This window comes from Xenopus laevis, chromosome 2S, assembly GCF_017654675.1.
Source record: "Xenopus laevis strain J_2021 chromosome 2S, Xenopus_laevis_v10.1, whole genome shotgun sequence".
Classification (NCBI taxonomy): domain Eukaryota; kingdom Metazoa; phylum Chordata; class Amphibia; order Anura; family Pipidae; genus Xenopus; species Xenopus laevis.
In genome coordinates this window covers 37,733,654-37,751,062 of record NC_054374.1, presented here as the reverse complement: position 1 = coordinate 37,751,062, position 17,409 = coordinate 37,733,654, and the positions used below count along the sequence as shown (strand labels likewise).

Here is a 17,409-nt window from a genome sequence, read left to right as displayed (position 1 = left end):
CATCAAGCTTCTGCTTCTCAGCCTAGTCCAGAGGACCAATGGTTTCTCCGTTCTTCAGATAGGATCATTAGAACAGATACTCCTCTTTGGTCTTGCCAGCCAGAGGACCAAGTGGTTCCAAAGGTACTACACTTGATCTTAGCCAAAAGGCCGAGAAGCGACAGGGTTCCTAGATGGGGAACCACCATATACTAGAAATGCATAGTAAGGGCAAAGTCTTGCCCAGGGACTCGCCATAAACCTAGGGCAAGGCTCCAGGACACTTGGGGAGAGAAGCTGGCAGCATAGCCTCTTGGGTCTCACCAGAGGATGTCCCTCTTCTGAAATCAGCAATGGAACAAATCAGCCACGGGAGGGCACGGATGGGTCACAGGCTTTGGGGAGAGAAGCCCAGCCTCTTGGTTATCACTAAAAGATGCTCCTCTCTGGAAATCCTGATGAGAACAGATTTGCATAGCCAATCCCACTTGAAGTTCCAAGAGCACTGAAAGATTTGAGGCAAGCCATAGTATACAATCCCCTTCACAGCACTTCCATGCTACAGCTTTCAGGCGTGTGTGAGAGAAGGACCAGGCAGTTGTCCCCTGCTGGGCAAATAAGGGAATGTTAGCTGCACAGGTTCCCTACTCACTGTATGGGCCTTGGAGCAGGGAACTAGTGGCTGAGGGATGTACAAGCCACGGGAGGAGTCTCGAAGAGAGATGTTGGGAGCCCAGTCTTGTCAGGATCCCAGGATACTTAGGAGAGAAGATGGCAGCATAGCCTCTTAGTTTTCACCAGTGGAACCGGCCATGAGAGGGCAGGTCACAGGTGCCTTGGGGAGAGAAACGCAGCCTCACAGTTATTGCTCAAAGATGCCCATCTCTGGAAGTCCTGATGAGAACAACTTTTCATAGCCAGTCCCACTTGAAGTTCCAGGAAAATGGAAAAATTTGAGGTACACCATGATATACGCCCCCCTCCCTTCAAAGCACTCCCATGCTACAGCTTTCAGGCATGTGTGGGAGAAAGACAAGTTACTTTTACCCTGCTGGGTAAATAAGGGAATTTTAGCCACACAGGATCCCTGCCCCACTACATGGGCCTTGGAGCAGGGGACCAGTGGCTGAGGAACTACCCCTCTCTGAAAGTCCACCAAGAAACCAAATACAGGAGCTGGTTCTCAGTAGCCTTGGGGAGAGAAGACACCAGTCCAGCCTCTAGGTTCCCACAAGAGTATATCCCTCTCCGGAAGTACCCAAATGGTGGAACCATCCTCAGGGGTCCAAGGTAGGGTATCTAGATGGGTAGCCACCATATATTTCCTTATTAACAGAATAACCTACGGTATATTTGAGAATCTAACACATTTGTATTATAACCTTTCTTTCAGGGGATCCAAATAAAACAAGTTTCAAGATGTACAGAGAATTCTCATTTGCATTACTCTCCCCCATGCGCCGTTTGCTTTCTCCCTTGGAATTTCACCTCTTAACTTACACCTTAGGCAGCTGCTTCTGCTGCTGTACCCCTGTTTCTGGCTCTGGACATGCAGCTTCTTGTAGTGCACAATTTTATGGTTTCTTTATATAATGTATAATATATACAGTATGTATGTTATATTAGATTATATTAGAGTATTATATTATATTAGCTTATAGAGTTAACAATAGAGTTAACAATAAAACACAGGGAGCAATCTCAAAAGTTTTAAAGGCAGGCTCAGAGGCACATGTAATAATAAAAAAACAAGAAAAACATTAGGAACAAAGTTTACTCAGCTTGAATAATGGTTGCCAATACATTGCTGATACAAAGGAAATGTCCTGCAGCAAGCAACAAATTCTGAACAGACAGAAAGTTCTTGGCCCTGCTTTCTGTGCATTCTTCTTTCTTTGTTTACAGCCTAAGGTTTAATACAATGAAGCCTAGAAAATGAAGAATAAACAATTATGGGATCTCCTATCCAGAATGCTTGGGATCAGGGTTTTCCCATTGTTTGGATCACTAAATAAACTTAATGTTAGAAAAATCTGCCAATGACCATTCAGGGTTCAGAGGAATGTGATAAGTTTTATACTCGCTGCGAGGGGACAAGCAATACAGAAGTAAGCTGCAGGTTGACCAGCTAATACAGAAAGTAGCTGGCTTTTATAGATACTGTAAAATGTTACAATCTTTCTGCAGCTGATCTGGCCCCACGTTCATGTCATTTATTCAGGGGACAGTTAGCTGTGTACAAATGCACTGTTTCAAATTATCACAAAGACTTGTTATTGTTAAAGAAGCTACAATTATCACAAGGACATGTTATTGGTAAAAGAAGCTACATTTCACATATCATGCGTTTCAAGTATTAACTCAAGAATTTCCTTACATTTCCACCCTTTTTATACTTGTAAATGCATTATGTGTGACAGAAAAACATCAGTGATCAGGACTAGCATAGCTTTTCATCCTTCGTGTCATATATCTGTGTTATAATTATCCACATAGTCATAAGAGCAGAGTGAAGCTGCAGTATACATGGTTTTAGTAAAAGTAGTATCGATAAGATGTTGCAATAAGCCACGAATACAAGGGATGCAACAGCACCCACAGGTTACCAAAATAGCTGCAAGTATAGCAGTTGAAATTATCACGCTGGATACAAGTCCGCTCCATTTCCTGAACCAAGTCTTAAGAAAGTCGGTGAAATTGTTGGATATCCCAGAGTTTTCCGCCAGTTCATTAGATAACATAGCCAGTCCTTCCAAGACCTTAGTGATACTCCCATCAGGAGCCGTGTTATTTGGGATGAAGGTGCAACACATATCACCGAAGATTTTGCACATGCCACCTCTCTCGGCAAGAAGCATGTCCAAGGCTAAACGATCTTGCCAGGCAACGAGGTGGCTTCCAGTTGACTTGCTAAACCTTTGAATCCATCATGGGTAAAGTTGACAAATCTGTGTTGGTTGTAGTAGATGTAGTTGATCCAATCGACGTTCTTGTTTATAGTTGCCCACCAGGCGAGGAAGGATTCAAAACCAGCGGTGATTTGATTTCAGGCCTTATATTCATCTGGGACTCCTCAGGGTACTCCTATATCATCAATGTATACATGATTGTTGAAAGACCCTTTAAGTCGGACTTCTCATTTGGAGCGGTGAATCATTTCCAATCTTGGTACCTGCGGAATAGAGGTTATGGGAAAAGCATAGAAAGGCAATATCAGTTGTACTAAACAGCAGCTCCCACTCCAGAGACTTGGAAGTAAGGGGCGCAATTTTGTGTCTCCACATAACCACCATATATCTGCCCACACACTACGGTGGTCCTGGAACCATTGTTTTTAAATGTGGTGTCATTCTGTGTCAGAACTTTATTTCGGGCACAAAAGGAGGCTGGCATTGCCAGTAATTTCTGACCACGCCCTTGACTATGGAAACAGGTATGGTTACCTGCATATACTGTAATGGAAGGTGGCAAATCTAGCAGGGCAGAGAAAGGACAGGGTGGTACCGTTTGCGGGTTGCTTTTGAGTATATAACTTAAGCACACACTACAACCCTTCTAAGTCATTATCAGGGTTTAGCGGGAATGGCACCGTACCAATGGCTGGCCGTGCTTTTGCGCAAGCGAATCAGTTATCTTTCCCTGAGTGGGGGGACATGTTTGGGACATATTTTAACCATTTGTTCCCCTCGGGGACACCTGTCTCTATTCCAAAAGCTTTTTCAAGGGTGAGATTGGGTAAGTAAGTAAGTCACCCTCCCTTCAGAGCCTGGGCTCAGAAAACCAGAGATAGAGATCTTTTCTTTGAGGAATGGGGTTGTGGAATCTCTCTTTATGGCCTTTGCCCTATCTATGGTTACATTAATTAATCCCATGGGGTCTGTTCCTGTGATGGTAATCCCGAGACCAAAAAGTTTTGGTCTCTGGGATGTTTAATGGTTTGGAGCAGTGGGTTACATGACTTGATCGTGCAGTAAGCAGATGGGGCTTTCTTTATTATGGAAATCTGCTGCTGCATGAATTTCTTTAAGTCTCCTACCCATGGTGCTATCTCCCACCCTTGTGGATCTGTACTCCACCAGACTGTGGACCAATCTGGGCAGGGCTTTAGTCCGGGGGTTGGGGGGTACAATGATGCACATATACTTATTTTCCCAGGCAAAGGACCTAGCAGTCTCTAAGGAATCACTCTGAATTCACTGGCATCAAATCAACTGTGGTAGTGGTTCTTTCGATAATGGTAATGTCTAGAGGTTTGCTCCACGGTGGATATGAATAATCCTTGGGAGGTAGTCCCCAATCCTTTCTGCCTGTTGTACCTACACTCTGGGGAGTCCTATTTCTTGGGAATGAGGGATGCTCCCCAACAGGTGTATTATTGTGGTTGGTGGCATTATGATATAAGGGAAGAAAAGCCAAGGGAATAAGATGAAAAACATTATTAGTTCTAACATGCCTGCACAACCCCACCTTGAGAATGGTGTCCAGGTATCATATTGTTCTACTCTTTCCCTACTTCTGCTGCTGCTCCCAAATAGTCCCATGGTTCTTCACTGACGTTGAGACGACCCCCTCCCTAGTGGAGAGAACCCCCTTTGTAGTCAGACTGTATCGAAAGGACTATTTGGGTTCCCTAGCTACTTGCCCTAGTTCTTTTACTAGTTTACAATGACTGGAGTGTACCCAGGACACTCTTTCTGCGATTTTACCTGATAAGGCCCTTCCCACAATGGAGTCGACCAATTCTTCATTTTTATTACCTTTACCCACATGTAGCCTCCAGGCTTCACAAGTTCTATTGGGATGGGCTCTCCGGTATCTGGAAGAGAATTTGGAGTAAGCTCTTGTTTATTTAATATTCTGCACATGTTCCGCCAAACTTTGGTCTGCCTCTTCCTCGATGATCTGAAAAAGGCATTTATAATTACAAGGGAACATTTCTTGTTCTCCCATCTATTGAGTTTGATAAAATCTATGCAGATCTAAAATCTAAAATGAGTATGTTATTTACCATTCCTCCTGTTGAGACATGGCTTTGCCCATGACTCAAAATGGCAACATAGTGAAATAGTGTAGTAGGAAGGATTGGTTTTCCTTTTGGGGCAATAATATATGCCCTGTTTAAGTTGGGCCCCTTTAGAAACCCATTTGTGGCATTCTGCTTCACTGACATTATTTTGCATGTCTTTGAGTAACCCTTGATCTAAAAAGTTTGTGTCTGGTGATGCAGTTAAAGCTTGAATGGGAATGTGCTTTAGCAGCCGCATCAGCTTTGGCATTTTCTAATGAGACTGGGTCAGTCTTGGAAAACGGCCTGATTTACTGCCTGTAGGTCCTAAACCATGCAACAACAACTTCAGTCAGGGTTTCCTCATCTGTTAGGGCAGCAGGTCCACCACAGGCATTGACCCTCTCTTTAAATCTGGTTGCATACTGGACAACAGACTCTTGAGCATATTGGCTAAATTGGAAACTGTTTCCCAATAAACTTCTGGAAAAATGGTGCCTTTGGTACTTTCCAGAGCACGTAAGCGGACCCCTACTTGGGCTGGGTCAGCAGGATTAGTGTCCCAATTCATTTTGACCAACAAATGTTGGTAAGCCCCTGGACCACACACATGTTTGAGTACAACTAACATCAGTTCAATTAGGGTTGGACAAACATGAGTTCCTGTAGAAATTTGTGTGGATTGGTGCGGGGATGTGGAACGTCTTGAAAAATCCTTCTAAGATCTGATGCTGCCCATGGAATGTACTCTGTGTGTGTAATGTGACGTGTTAAAGCAGCAGCCCCCGCTTCTACCCCTCTTCTCTAGTCTGTATTTACCGATGGGGTAGAACTTGGCTGGGGGGCTGGGAACTGCTTGTCCCTCAGTATCAGAGCTGCTATTTTCAGCACTGAAAGATAAATTGTCTCTAAGGTGTTTTTCCTTTTGGTGTTGTTTCTCACTGTTCACTATTTTCTGACTTAACTCCTTTGCTAGCAGCTTTATCTCTCCCTCTAGCTTTCTAGCTTCCTCATCTTTTGTGATTGTGTAAGAGGTTTGATTGGTATTTGATTCGGGTTGGCTGCTATTCTATTAAGCGGATGGTCGCCAAAGGCAATTAACCATCTGGGTGGTTATAAGGCACTTTCCTGATCTCACCAACATGTCCCTTCCCAGTAAGTTGAATGGACAATGGGAAGAGAGAATGAACTGATTAAGAATAGTCTGTTGAATGTCAGGGTCAGTTACGGCTAATAGTGGGGACAAGTATACTTTATCTAATTGTCCCCCTGCTATTCTTAGAAAAGTAAATTCCTCAGTTCTTTGGATAGTTGGCACATCAGGGGGGTGTATAAGGAATCTACATGCCCCAGTGTCACATAGGAAGGTAATGGATTTTCCCCCAACTTCAAGTGTGAGTTGGGGTTTCGACTTACATAAGATACTACATTCTATGTCTTCTATATTAAGAATTATCCTCAGTTATTTATAGGGGAATGTATACTCTCAGATAGTCATGCCTCCCCAAGGGGGCTCCTGTCATCCCCATTGCTCAATTCTGCTCGGCATTCTCTAGCAAAATGCACCGGTTTCTCACAATGAAAAAAACCTAATTTTTCCTACGTCTTTTACTTACAGTATTTCCCTTTCTCGCTTGTCAGCTCAATGGGGTCTGAACCCCCCCCCCCCCCCCTTCTCTCTGCCTATCTCGTCCTCTATCCTGCTTTACCACATACACATCTTCCTCTACTAAAACACATAGTTTGACCCACGTTTTTTTTTTGTTTTTGTTTTTTGGAGATGTCTTTCAGCATGTCTGGCATATTCATGGACTGCTTGCAAACTGGCTACCCAGTGGTCTACCATATGTTGACTCACAAAACTGCAAAGACATCCTCATAGGAATGCATTTTTTAGTTGTAGCTCATAAGGACTATCATTTACCATGCCCTGATCTGGTATAGGCACACCACTATATGTGTCAAAGACTTCCTTCAGTTTACAATAATATCAATCCACAATCCCTTAATTATCTTATTACCTGACATATAGTTGATCTTGTACCTTGCCTTTCTTGGCATTCCTTTCTTTATTTTCCCTCCTATTACATTCCTCATAATATTGCATTGGAAAGAAACTTATAACTTCACAATAACGTATTTGCATAATGCTTTTACATTACATGTCTGATGCCCAATGCTCCTGTATGAGGAGGCTGCCATATTTGTGCAGCAGGAGGCCGTTAGCATTAGAGTCTCCAACTGACAGGCTGACAAAACAGTCAGGTTGGCAAAACAGTCAGGTTGGCAAAACAGTCAGGTTTAGAAACTTCATCTAATAATTACTTACAAAAACAAACCTCCCAGCAAAGAGAAAAAAAAAAAAACATGACCTATAGGTAACTTTTAATGTACATTTTTTATCGTCAGTACCTCTCCAACAAGCAATCTATACTGTTCCTTGTCTAATATAGGGTTAAAATTAGAATCCTCTTTCTACCTTTTAAGAACCTGATATTATTTGGATTCTGATCACGCATGAACTGAGCGTCCTCAGTTAGATCATTGATACTTTTACAGCATTTATTTCCCATGGTTAGTAGGTATAGATGACAAACAATTGACAAACAATTTTGTGGAGTCAAACGCCTGGTGAAGCAGTACTCACGGATATGGCCTCACAGCTTGGAGCTCGGCCAAGTAAAACCTGAGGAGCAAGGTAGTCCGTTTGCCGAAAACGTTCACCGGTCAGTGTATCGCCCTTTATGGCCTGTCTGAGGGGTTGACCATTCCCTCTTTGACTCCCAAACACTCTCTTTCACACACTTTCAAACAACAAATTCAGCGGTCCCCGGAGTACTCTTTATCTTTAACGTGCACACGGAGTTAGTTATTCCTGTAGTCTTCTCACACAGACTATGGACTTGTCCGCTTGTCACTCTGTTTCTTTATCAAAGGCGGGCGATTATGCCACTTAACACCTTAATATCAACAGTCTAGGTGACCGGACCCACTATCACTCCCTGTCTCTTTATCGAAGGCGGGCGATTATGCCACTTAACACCTTAATATCAACAGTCTAGTGATGGGACCTTTACGTAGCAACAGTCTAGGTGACTGGACCCACTATCACTCCCTGTCTCTTTATCAAAGGCGGGCGATTACGCCACTTAACACCTTAATATCAACAGTCTAGTGATGGGACCTCTACGTAGACAACTAGTAACAACAACAACAAAAAGAAAACATATACGTTACCAGATTCCAGTGACCCTGGTCGCTGTGTTCTTTGGAAACCGTCACTGTTCCCCCAAACGAGTGCAACTGGCCTCTCTTTACGACAGCTGTCGGAGGTCTTTCGGTTCAGTCCACAGAGAGAATATGATTAACCCTCTGCAGTGACCACAGTCACGTTTCCCGTTTGAGAAGACAGATGTTGGTTTCCGGCTCGAAGGACCAAGTTGTTAGAAAAATCTGCCAATGACCATTCAGGGTTCAGAGGAATGTGATAAGTTTTATACTCGCTGCGAGGGGACAAGCAATACAGAAGTAAGCTGCAGGTTGACCAGCTAATACAGAAAGTAGCTGGCTTTTATAGATACTGTAAAATGTTACAATCTTTCTGCAGCTGATCTGGCCCCACGTTCATGTCATTTATTCAGGGGACAGTTAGCTGTGTACAAATGCACTGTTTCAAATTATCACAAAGACTTGTTATTGTTAAAGAAGCTACAATTATCACAAGGACATGTTATTGGTAAAAGAAGCTACATTTCACATATCATGCGTTTCAAGTATTAACTCAAGAATTTCCTTACACTTAACAGGATTGTTTTGCCACTAATATAGGTTTATGTTAGCATAGTTACCATCTGGTACCATTTTGTTAAATTATTGTAAGAACCCTGTTTGTTAATGTAAAGTAAGTGATGCATAACTTGCTGGTGCAATATAAATAAATGATGATGACAATCAAGCACAAGTGATGGCTTTTTTTTGTAATTCAGAGCTTTTCTGGATATCGGATTATCATCATCATTCATCATCACCATTTATTTGTAGAGCCAAGTTACGCAGTGCTTTACCTTAGTTTATAATGAACAGGGAACAAATGGTGAATAACAAACAAGGGTTTACAGATTACAATAGGAGTAGAGGCCCCTACTTCCAAGAGTTTACAACTAAAAGTTAGGGTACAACAAGACATTTTGATTAATTAAGGTACATTGAATAAGCTTCCCTAAACAGGTGGGTCTTTAAGGAGTGTTTTGAGTTTTGAAAGAAGGAGACAGTCTGACAGCTCGAAGCAGAGAGTTCCGTAGAAAAGCAGAAGCCTGAGAAAAGTCTTGTAGAAGAGAATTGGCAGAAGTGATGAGAGGAGAAGCGAGGCGAAGGGCAGAAGCAGAGCGAAGGTTGCGTGAAGGAGTGCATTTTGAGATGAGAGATAAACTATAGGGAGGGGCTCCATTGTTAAGGACCTTGAGTAGTTTAATTTGATTGTAGAGGAGATTGGGAGTCAGTGAAGGGACATGCATATGGGATCAGCTGATGTTGAGCGGTGAGATAGATAAATGAGTCTAGCAGCAGCATTTAGAACTGATTGGAGTTGTGAAAGGTGAATTGTTGGAATACCTGTGAGGAGTAGGTGGCAGTAATCAAGGCGAGAGATAGTAAGAGACTGAATAAGTGTTTTGGTTGTGTCTGAACTGAAATATGGTCGTATTCGGGCAATGTTGCGCAGCTAAATACAACAAGATGTTGTGTTTGGATGTGTGGTGAAAAAAAAAGTTGCAAGTCTAAGATAACTTCTCTGCGGCATGCCTGTGCGGTCAAATGAAAGGTGATGTTATTAATTGTGAGAGAGAACTGAGGGGTAGATCTTGGTGGAAATATTATGAGTTCTGTTTTAGACATATTCAGTTTCAGGTGGCACTGTGACATTCAGGAGAAGAAGTCTGTAACTTGGGAAAGGACAGAAGGAGAGAGGTCAGGAATAGACAAATAGAGTTGGGTGTCATCATCATAAGTGATACTGAAGTCCAAACAACTGAATAAGTTTTCCTAGTGAAGTAGTTTAGAGTGAGAACAGCAAAGGGCCTAAGACAGGGCCTTGAGGAACTCCAACAGAGAAAGGGAATCTGGTAGAAGTCGAGTTAGAGAAGGCAACTTAAAGGAACGATCAGAAAGATAAGATGTAAACCATGAAAGAGCAGTGTCACAAATGCCAATTGAGTATAGAATGTCTAGGAAGAGTGGGTGGCCAGGTGTGTCAAAGGCTGCAGATGAGTATGGAATAGTGACCTTTAGACTTTGCCAGGAGAAGATCATTGGTTACTTTGGTGAGTGCAGTTTCAGTTGAGTGTGTTGGGCAGAAGCCAGATTGCAGGGGGTCAAGAAGGGAGTTGAGAGTGAGATGCTGGACCATCTTCAGCAATTTGGATGCAAAGGGAAAAAAGGGAAACTGGACGATAGTTGAAGGTTTTTTGAGGATAAGGAGTGATTAGTGCTTGTTTGTATAAAGATGGGAAAGTACCAATGGAGATCAAAGGGTTAAATTGGTGGGTAAGTGCATGAGACAGTGTATCAGAGATTGGATAAAGGAGGCGAGAGGGTATGGGGTCGGAACAGGTTGTGGGGTTTGAATAGGCTAGTTTGCTAACTTCATCTAGTGTTGCAGACAAAAGATTGCATACCTGTTGTAAGAATACAGAAAATATTGCACAAAAGATTTATGGGATTCCAATGTCACAAAAAAGTTCACCACCAGTGGCATACCAAGAGCACACTGCCAGCAAGGCCTGCAATGCTTCTCCTGCCACAACCCCCTCTGCCCCACCACATACTCGCACCAGGTGAGCATGGGATGGGGGCAATTTAATGCTATATACAGTAGGTAGTTGACACCTTTTCAAAAGAACTTTACCGGCCAGCAGGGGGGATGGTAATGCTAAAAGTGGGCAGAGCCATGACGTAACGTTCGTAACCAGGAAGATCAGGGGGAAAAAAAAGGAAGCCAGAGGGTAAAGTTTAAAATAGATTCTGGGTGGATCAGGGGTGGGAGAGGGGGCTGAACTTAAGTTGATTATGAATTTACCGGCTACTATATTGCCAGTAAATTTGTAATACTGGCGCGGCCTCAGTAGGTATTTTAATATCTATGCCGGTAAAATATCGATCTCAACCCTGAGTCCATTTCCCAGGCCTCTCTCCATGGCCGCAGGGTCTGCTTCTTCTGTAGTTACACCACTGTTTACCACACTACAAAAAAGTTTTTTTTTCTGGTATGATTCTGCCTGTTGTGCTGGATATTGCAGCGCACTCCAAGAGTTAATGATTGCTCGGTTCAATTTGTATTTAAAACCATTTGTCTTTATTGTTACCTTCAATTAAAAGGAGAGAACAGGCCAAGGTCTCTGGCCATTGAAACATTTAAAAAGGTTCACCTTTAAATAACAAGGAAACCCCCCAAAAAGGGTATGGGCTATCTGCTAGGAAGCATTAAAAGAGGGTATATGCAATTATCAATCTTTGCAAACATGCTTGATTTCCCAAATTGCATCCAAGCACTCCAGAAGCTTTCTTAGAGTTGGGTAATGTCATTTGCAGGAATGCAAGCTTTCTGCAACCAGACCAAGACTAAATGCATGTGCAGAAAGAATGTGCATAGTAAGCTGATGATGTCAACAGAAGTTATATAGTGGCCACAGTCATAAAAGGCTGTTATTTTCTTTATGATAAAAAGTAATTATGCAAAATAAACATGAAATTTGCCAAGGGGCTAGGGCATACCTCCCAACATTTTAGAAGTAAAAAGAGGGACAAAAATTTTTTTCCCACACATAGCGCAGCAATTTTTTTTACCACACCCCTTTCTGTGGCCACACCCCCTAATTACCATGTTTGTTTTACAAAATTTGGCAGGTTATGAAAGTTTGAAAATATTTCTCCTTATCTAAACTGTGTTTTTGTGTCTCAAAATTGTTACAAAGTATCTTATTTGCACCTGTTAGCTGTTCTGGGCTCTCTAAAAGCCAATTAAGTGAGAAACTTTGTTTCTTTTTCTGACTGTTCAGTGCATAGAAAAGAGGGACTTTCCAGTACAAATGAGGGACTGCGGGTTGAGCTGTCAAAAGAGGGACTGTCCCTCCGAAAAAGGGACAGTTGGGAGGTATGGGCTAGGGTATGATTGTAAGGGAAAGTTACACTTTTGTGGGTTTCCTTATACTTTAAGGAAACTTTTACTTATTTTATGCTGTAGATTCTCTTATAGTCTTATTATAAGCAACTTTTCAATTGATCTTTATTTTTTATTATTTTAAACTATTTGCTTTCCTTAATTCAAATAGCGGTAAAAACATTTTGGGTATTTTCATTTCTGGGCATTACTGCCCTTTTAGTTCTATTCTACTTTATTATTGTAGCCCTCATATTAGTTTTCATATTGGTAACTGTTAAAGAGCTTAGAATTAAATCTTTTTTTATAGCAATTGAATTTATAGAATAAGGGCTGCAAAACAGAACATATTGCGCCATCTGCTGATCAACTTAAAAATCATTTCAATAAAACTAGTTTAAAGCAGTTAACAATACACGGTCTTAGAAAATCTACTAAACACTATTTTTATAAATCCAGTAACTGCTTACTTTCTACTTTACTCTCATGGAGCAATTTCAGGCTCTGGATACACATCCACACTCAAACTGGAGTGGATGCTCTAATGCGCTTTCTTATATATTCCGAAAAGGTGAGGTCACGTGGGACATTTGGCAGTATACATCCTTAAATGGGGCCACCTTATTTCTCAGACGTATACGAAAATTCTCACCACCGCACTCCTGTATATTTACTCCTCTGCTTGAAGATAAAGTGTGTGCGGATCCGTACTTTTCTGCCACCTTATTTCTCCCATTCATTTTACCCTAAATAAATATCTGCAGAATTGTTACTCTTAACACATCGGCATGAACTTAATAACCCACCAATACACTTAACATATACCTGCAGGACCTAACTAGTAAAGTTAATATGTAATAATATATAACTATAACTAAACAGATAAATAACTGACACCAGACCAGGAAATAGCTTGGAGAAAGGCCGCAGCTTATATTTTTTTAGAATTCAGAATTACAAGAACCAATGTTCAGATCCAAAACAATTCATCTTTATAGACAAGACTCTTTAATCCCAAGGGTCCACCATAACTGAAAATGTTCTGCCATGACCAAAGCCAGTACTATCTTTTACATACCACCATAACCAAATAAATGTTTTACAGCTGTGACGTCAACTTTCCCCTATCTGAATATGGTTAATATTCAGACATTTTAGACTCATCTGGTCCACGTAGACCATGTCCCATTCCACCCCTTTAGAGGGTTAAGATATAGTTGATATGGGAGAGTCGAATGTTTTCGTAGTATTTTCTCAATATAACTTTTTAATATACTGTAATTGTTTAAAGAAATAAAAAAAAATACTATATGGATAAATGTATTACAAGATTCACAGGTCCCTCCCAGATTATTTTCAAAACTACATAGACTTGTATTCCTTGTAAGTATTCTGGTAAAGAGCTCTTATCCTATATCAGAGATTTTCAGACTTTTTCCATTTAAGCCCAACATCAAACACGTGCCTCTTTAGCTCATGAGAAGGTTACAGCATTTTGTATCATTCAATCAAACTTTGAACCACTGATTAAGCCAGCAAATAAGCATTAATCCCAAATCCGAACTTAATTTACCCTAAAGATACCTAGTGGAGCAGCTATACTGTTTGGGAACCATTGCCCTATATGATGGAATGTTTTGTAAGACACCTGAATATAAGTAAAAGATTAACTGGTAAGCTGCTTACAAACCTGTGGAAATTAACAACATTTCCACTGCATAGCCCTGCTTGATTGTATACTGAGCCCAGCCCCAAGGCATGTGCATGATTTTGCTATAAAATGTCTATTTCCTACTACTCTGTGCCAGCATATACCTATAGTGCAAGTGAAAGCATTAAATCCAATAAATCCACTCTTTATTGTATCAAAACAACTGGGGCATGCTCCATCTGTAATGTCATTAAACTAATTACACAAAGCATGTAATACACAACTATAGCCAAGCCATTTCCATTGCAAATACTACCTTTGGCGCGTGCTCTTCCTGTAAATAACATCCCAGGTTGCCAAAATACACAAACCGTCCCTGACCAGTCATCTGTAACAGACTAATGAACGCTCTCCCTGGGGCTAATCAAACTGGGCATGGCTTATAGTAAATGATTTAACCAATACATTCAATTACTGAGAAGAGCATCTAGAAGAAGCTTAAGTGGCTAAAAATGGGTAGGGTGGGTTATAGTGAAGCATCAGTTAAAGGAACAGCAGCATCAAAAAATAAAAGTGTTTTAAAGTAATTAAAATATAATGCAATGGTACAATGCACTGGTAAAACTGCTGTATTTGCATCAGAAACACTACTATTGTTTAATAAATAAGCTTCTGTGTAGCAATGGAGGCAGGCATTCAAAGGAGAAAAGGCTCAGGTTACACAGCAGATAGCAGATAAGCTTGTTTATATGCAGGCCCGGATTTGTGGAGAGACCACCAAGGCCCGGGCCTAGGGTGGCAGGATTTTAGGGGGCGGCATGCTGCCCAACCACACCTACTTTGGTTCAGAAACACTAGGGATGTGCAGAAGATATGATAGTTTTTTTAATTTCCCGTGCACCAATCCCCATTGCTTCGGTCCAGATGAAAATTTGAGTGAATAAAAGGGAAGGGGGTTGGGGTTACAAATGACAGTGGGCCTAGGGGTGCCAACTATGTAAATCCGGCCCTGTTTATATGAACTATAGCAGTATTTCTGAAGCAAACAGATTAGTTTTACCAGTGCAAGGCAACAGTACATGATATTTTCATTACTTTAAAACACTTTTTTTGGTGTTACTGTTCCTTTAAGCATGCAGCATTCCTCTCAAAAAGAATATTCATTATTTGCAAATTAGTCTTTCAAGACTGTCAAACCTTGTGATTAGAATTGATATGTTTTTTGAATGGATAGTTATAGACACTGCTTGGGTTTGGTAAGATTATACAGTAGCTACCGTATAAAATGCTCTATGATATGAGATAATTTGGAATTCTTGCTGTAATTTCTCTATGCTTATGTACAAATCTATAGGCGAGGCAGAAGGGTGGATAATATATCAGAATAGGGTTTAAATATTTATTCAGCTGTTCTTTTTCTATGCACTGTTTGCTCCTGAGTATGTCAGCCTGTTATTGTTAATGCTCAATGTGGCTGACCAGTGAAAGTACACAAAGAATTTGTAGGATCACTAAGGGGCACATTTACCTAGGGTCGAATATCGAGGGTTAATTAACCCTCGATATTCAACCGTCGAAGTAAAATACTTCGACTTTGAATATCGAAGGAATTTGCGATATTCCTACGATCGAACGATCAAAGGATTAATCGTTCGATCGAACGATTAAATCCTTTGAATCTAAAGATTCGAAGGATTTAAATCCATCGATCGAAGGATGTTCCTTCGATCAGGAAATTGTTGGGAAGCCTATGGGGACCTTCCCCATAGGCTAACATTGCCCTCGGTAGGTTTTAGGTGGTGAACTAGGGGGTCGAAGAATTTTTTAAAGAGACAGTACTTCGACTATCGAATGGTCGAACGATTTTTAGTTCGAATCGTTCGATTCGAAGTCGAAGGTCGTAGTCAAAGGTTGAAGTAGCCCATTTGATGGTCGAAGTAGCCATATTCGACCATTCGAAATTCAAACTATTTTTCCTCTAGTAAATGGGCCCCTATCTGTCAGCATTACTTTGTTGTCACAGGTAATGTGGCTTGGATACATGCACAGGGAGCATGGCACTTGTACCTGAAACCAGAACTATTTGAAGGTGAAGTGTATTATGTATATGACAACACTCCAATGAGACAAATATAAAAGCTAATTTACAAACTGTTCACTCAATTTGATCCCTGCATCCAAATGGGCAGCCACATTCCTTACTGGAAGATATTTGTTGGACCAACTCTTTTGTTGGACCAAAAGAGCATGGGAAACACAAAGAAACATAGGTCTGATTGTGATCAGGTACCAAATATAAATGTCATGTATTCTGCAAGTACCCATGATGGCAGTATCCAGTTGTTATTCTGGAAAATATCTAAACACTAAATGACGTTACTATAGCAGGAATGTTTTGTTCAACAAACACTCTACTCTACATTCTATTCATGAAAATATTTGCTTGGCCAAAAATCTGGCATCAGAAACTAAAAGAGACCTACACACTACAAAGCTAGCTCTAGCCAGATGATATGGTGGCACAGCCATTAATGAAGAAATAGTATATGTTGTTGATGAGGAGGTATCCTGGCTGGTTTAACTCTGTATAAACATACTTCTCTGCTTCATTAATATTATAATGTAAGCACAACTAGGTAACAACTATGCAACTATGTAAACACACAAGTTTATGTTATCTTAAGCAAAATGAGGATGAAAATACTTTAGCAGTGATTTATTAAAATACCAGCAATATCTGAACACAACTAGCACTTATATTGAACAAAAAAGTTTTGCCTCAAATTGATCAGTGCATTCAGATTCAAATGGGTTCCGTTTGACTGGATCCTTAGAATTTGTCACAAAGTGCTAACCAAATCAGTTTTATTTGATCTCTAGGTAACATTTATCTGAATGTAAAAAATATGCACTCACATAACAAGGCTGTAACTTGAGCTTTCGGTGATCTTTATTACTGTTTATTTAGAAAGCCTCTGCAAATTCCGGAGCACTGTAAAAATGAAATATCACTTAATGACCATGACACAAATATTACACAGACTATATGACACTAATTATTCTGCACACCATTAAAAATAAATATCCAGATATCAGACAGTTGAGACACTAGGCATTTTGATCAGCAGACCCTGGATTACAGCAGGTTTCTTTCCACTGACAGCAATAGGAAGCTTGACATTATCCGTGCTCCCCGAGACACCATATGAAAATGCTATCAATAGGAAAAGACCCAAGTAATAAAATGCCTACTATACACTATTCCCAAAGAAACGTTATTTCAAGATGAAGAAATTGAATATAAAAAAAGTTTCCCCCCTATTCTTGTATAATAAAAACATAAGCAATAAACAATAATTTGGTTGCACTTTGTCTTGAAATAAAGGTGGTTAAAGCGTACACAAATGTTTCACAGATACATAAAAACAATTTTTTCAATCCTGCTGCAAGATATACAATATACATATTCACAGTAAAAAAAAATATGTAGCATTAGTGATAAGTGCATTTACAGATTAAGAATAGTGATGGGCGTATAAATTCAGCAGGGGCGAATTCGAAGCAAATTTCCGCATTTCGCCAGCTGCTAATAAATTTGCGAAACTCCAACAAAAATTCGCC

General features: G+C 40.7%; 1 long non-coding RNA gene across 1 annotated transcript in view; it reads right to left on the bottom strand.

Moving 5' to 3' along the window:
* LOC121400492 overlaps positions 1-16,783 on the bottom strand; it is a 34,767-nt gene extending 17,984 nt beyond the window's left edge. The window contains exon 1 of the long non-coding RNA XR_005965775.1: positions 16,705-16,783. This is a non-coding gene — a long non-coding RNA (uncharacterized LOC121400492). The remainder of the gene's footprint in view (positions 1-16,704) is intronic.
* Positions 16,784-17,409: the final 626 nt, after the last annotated feature.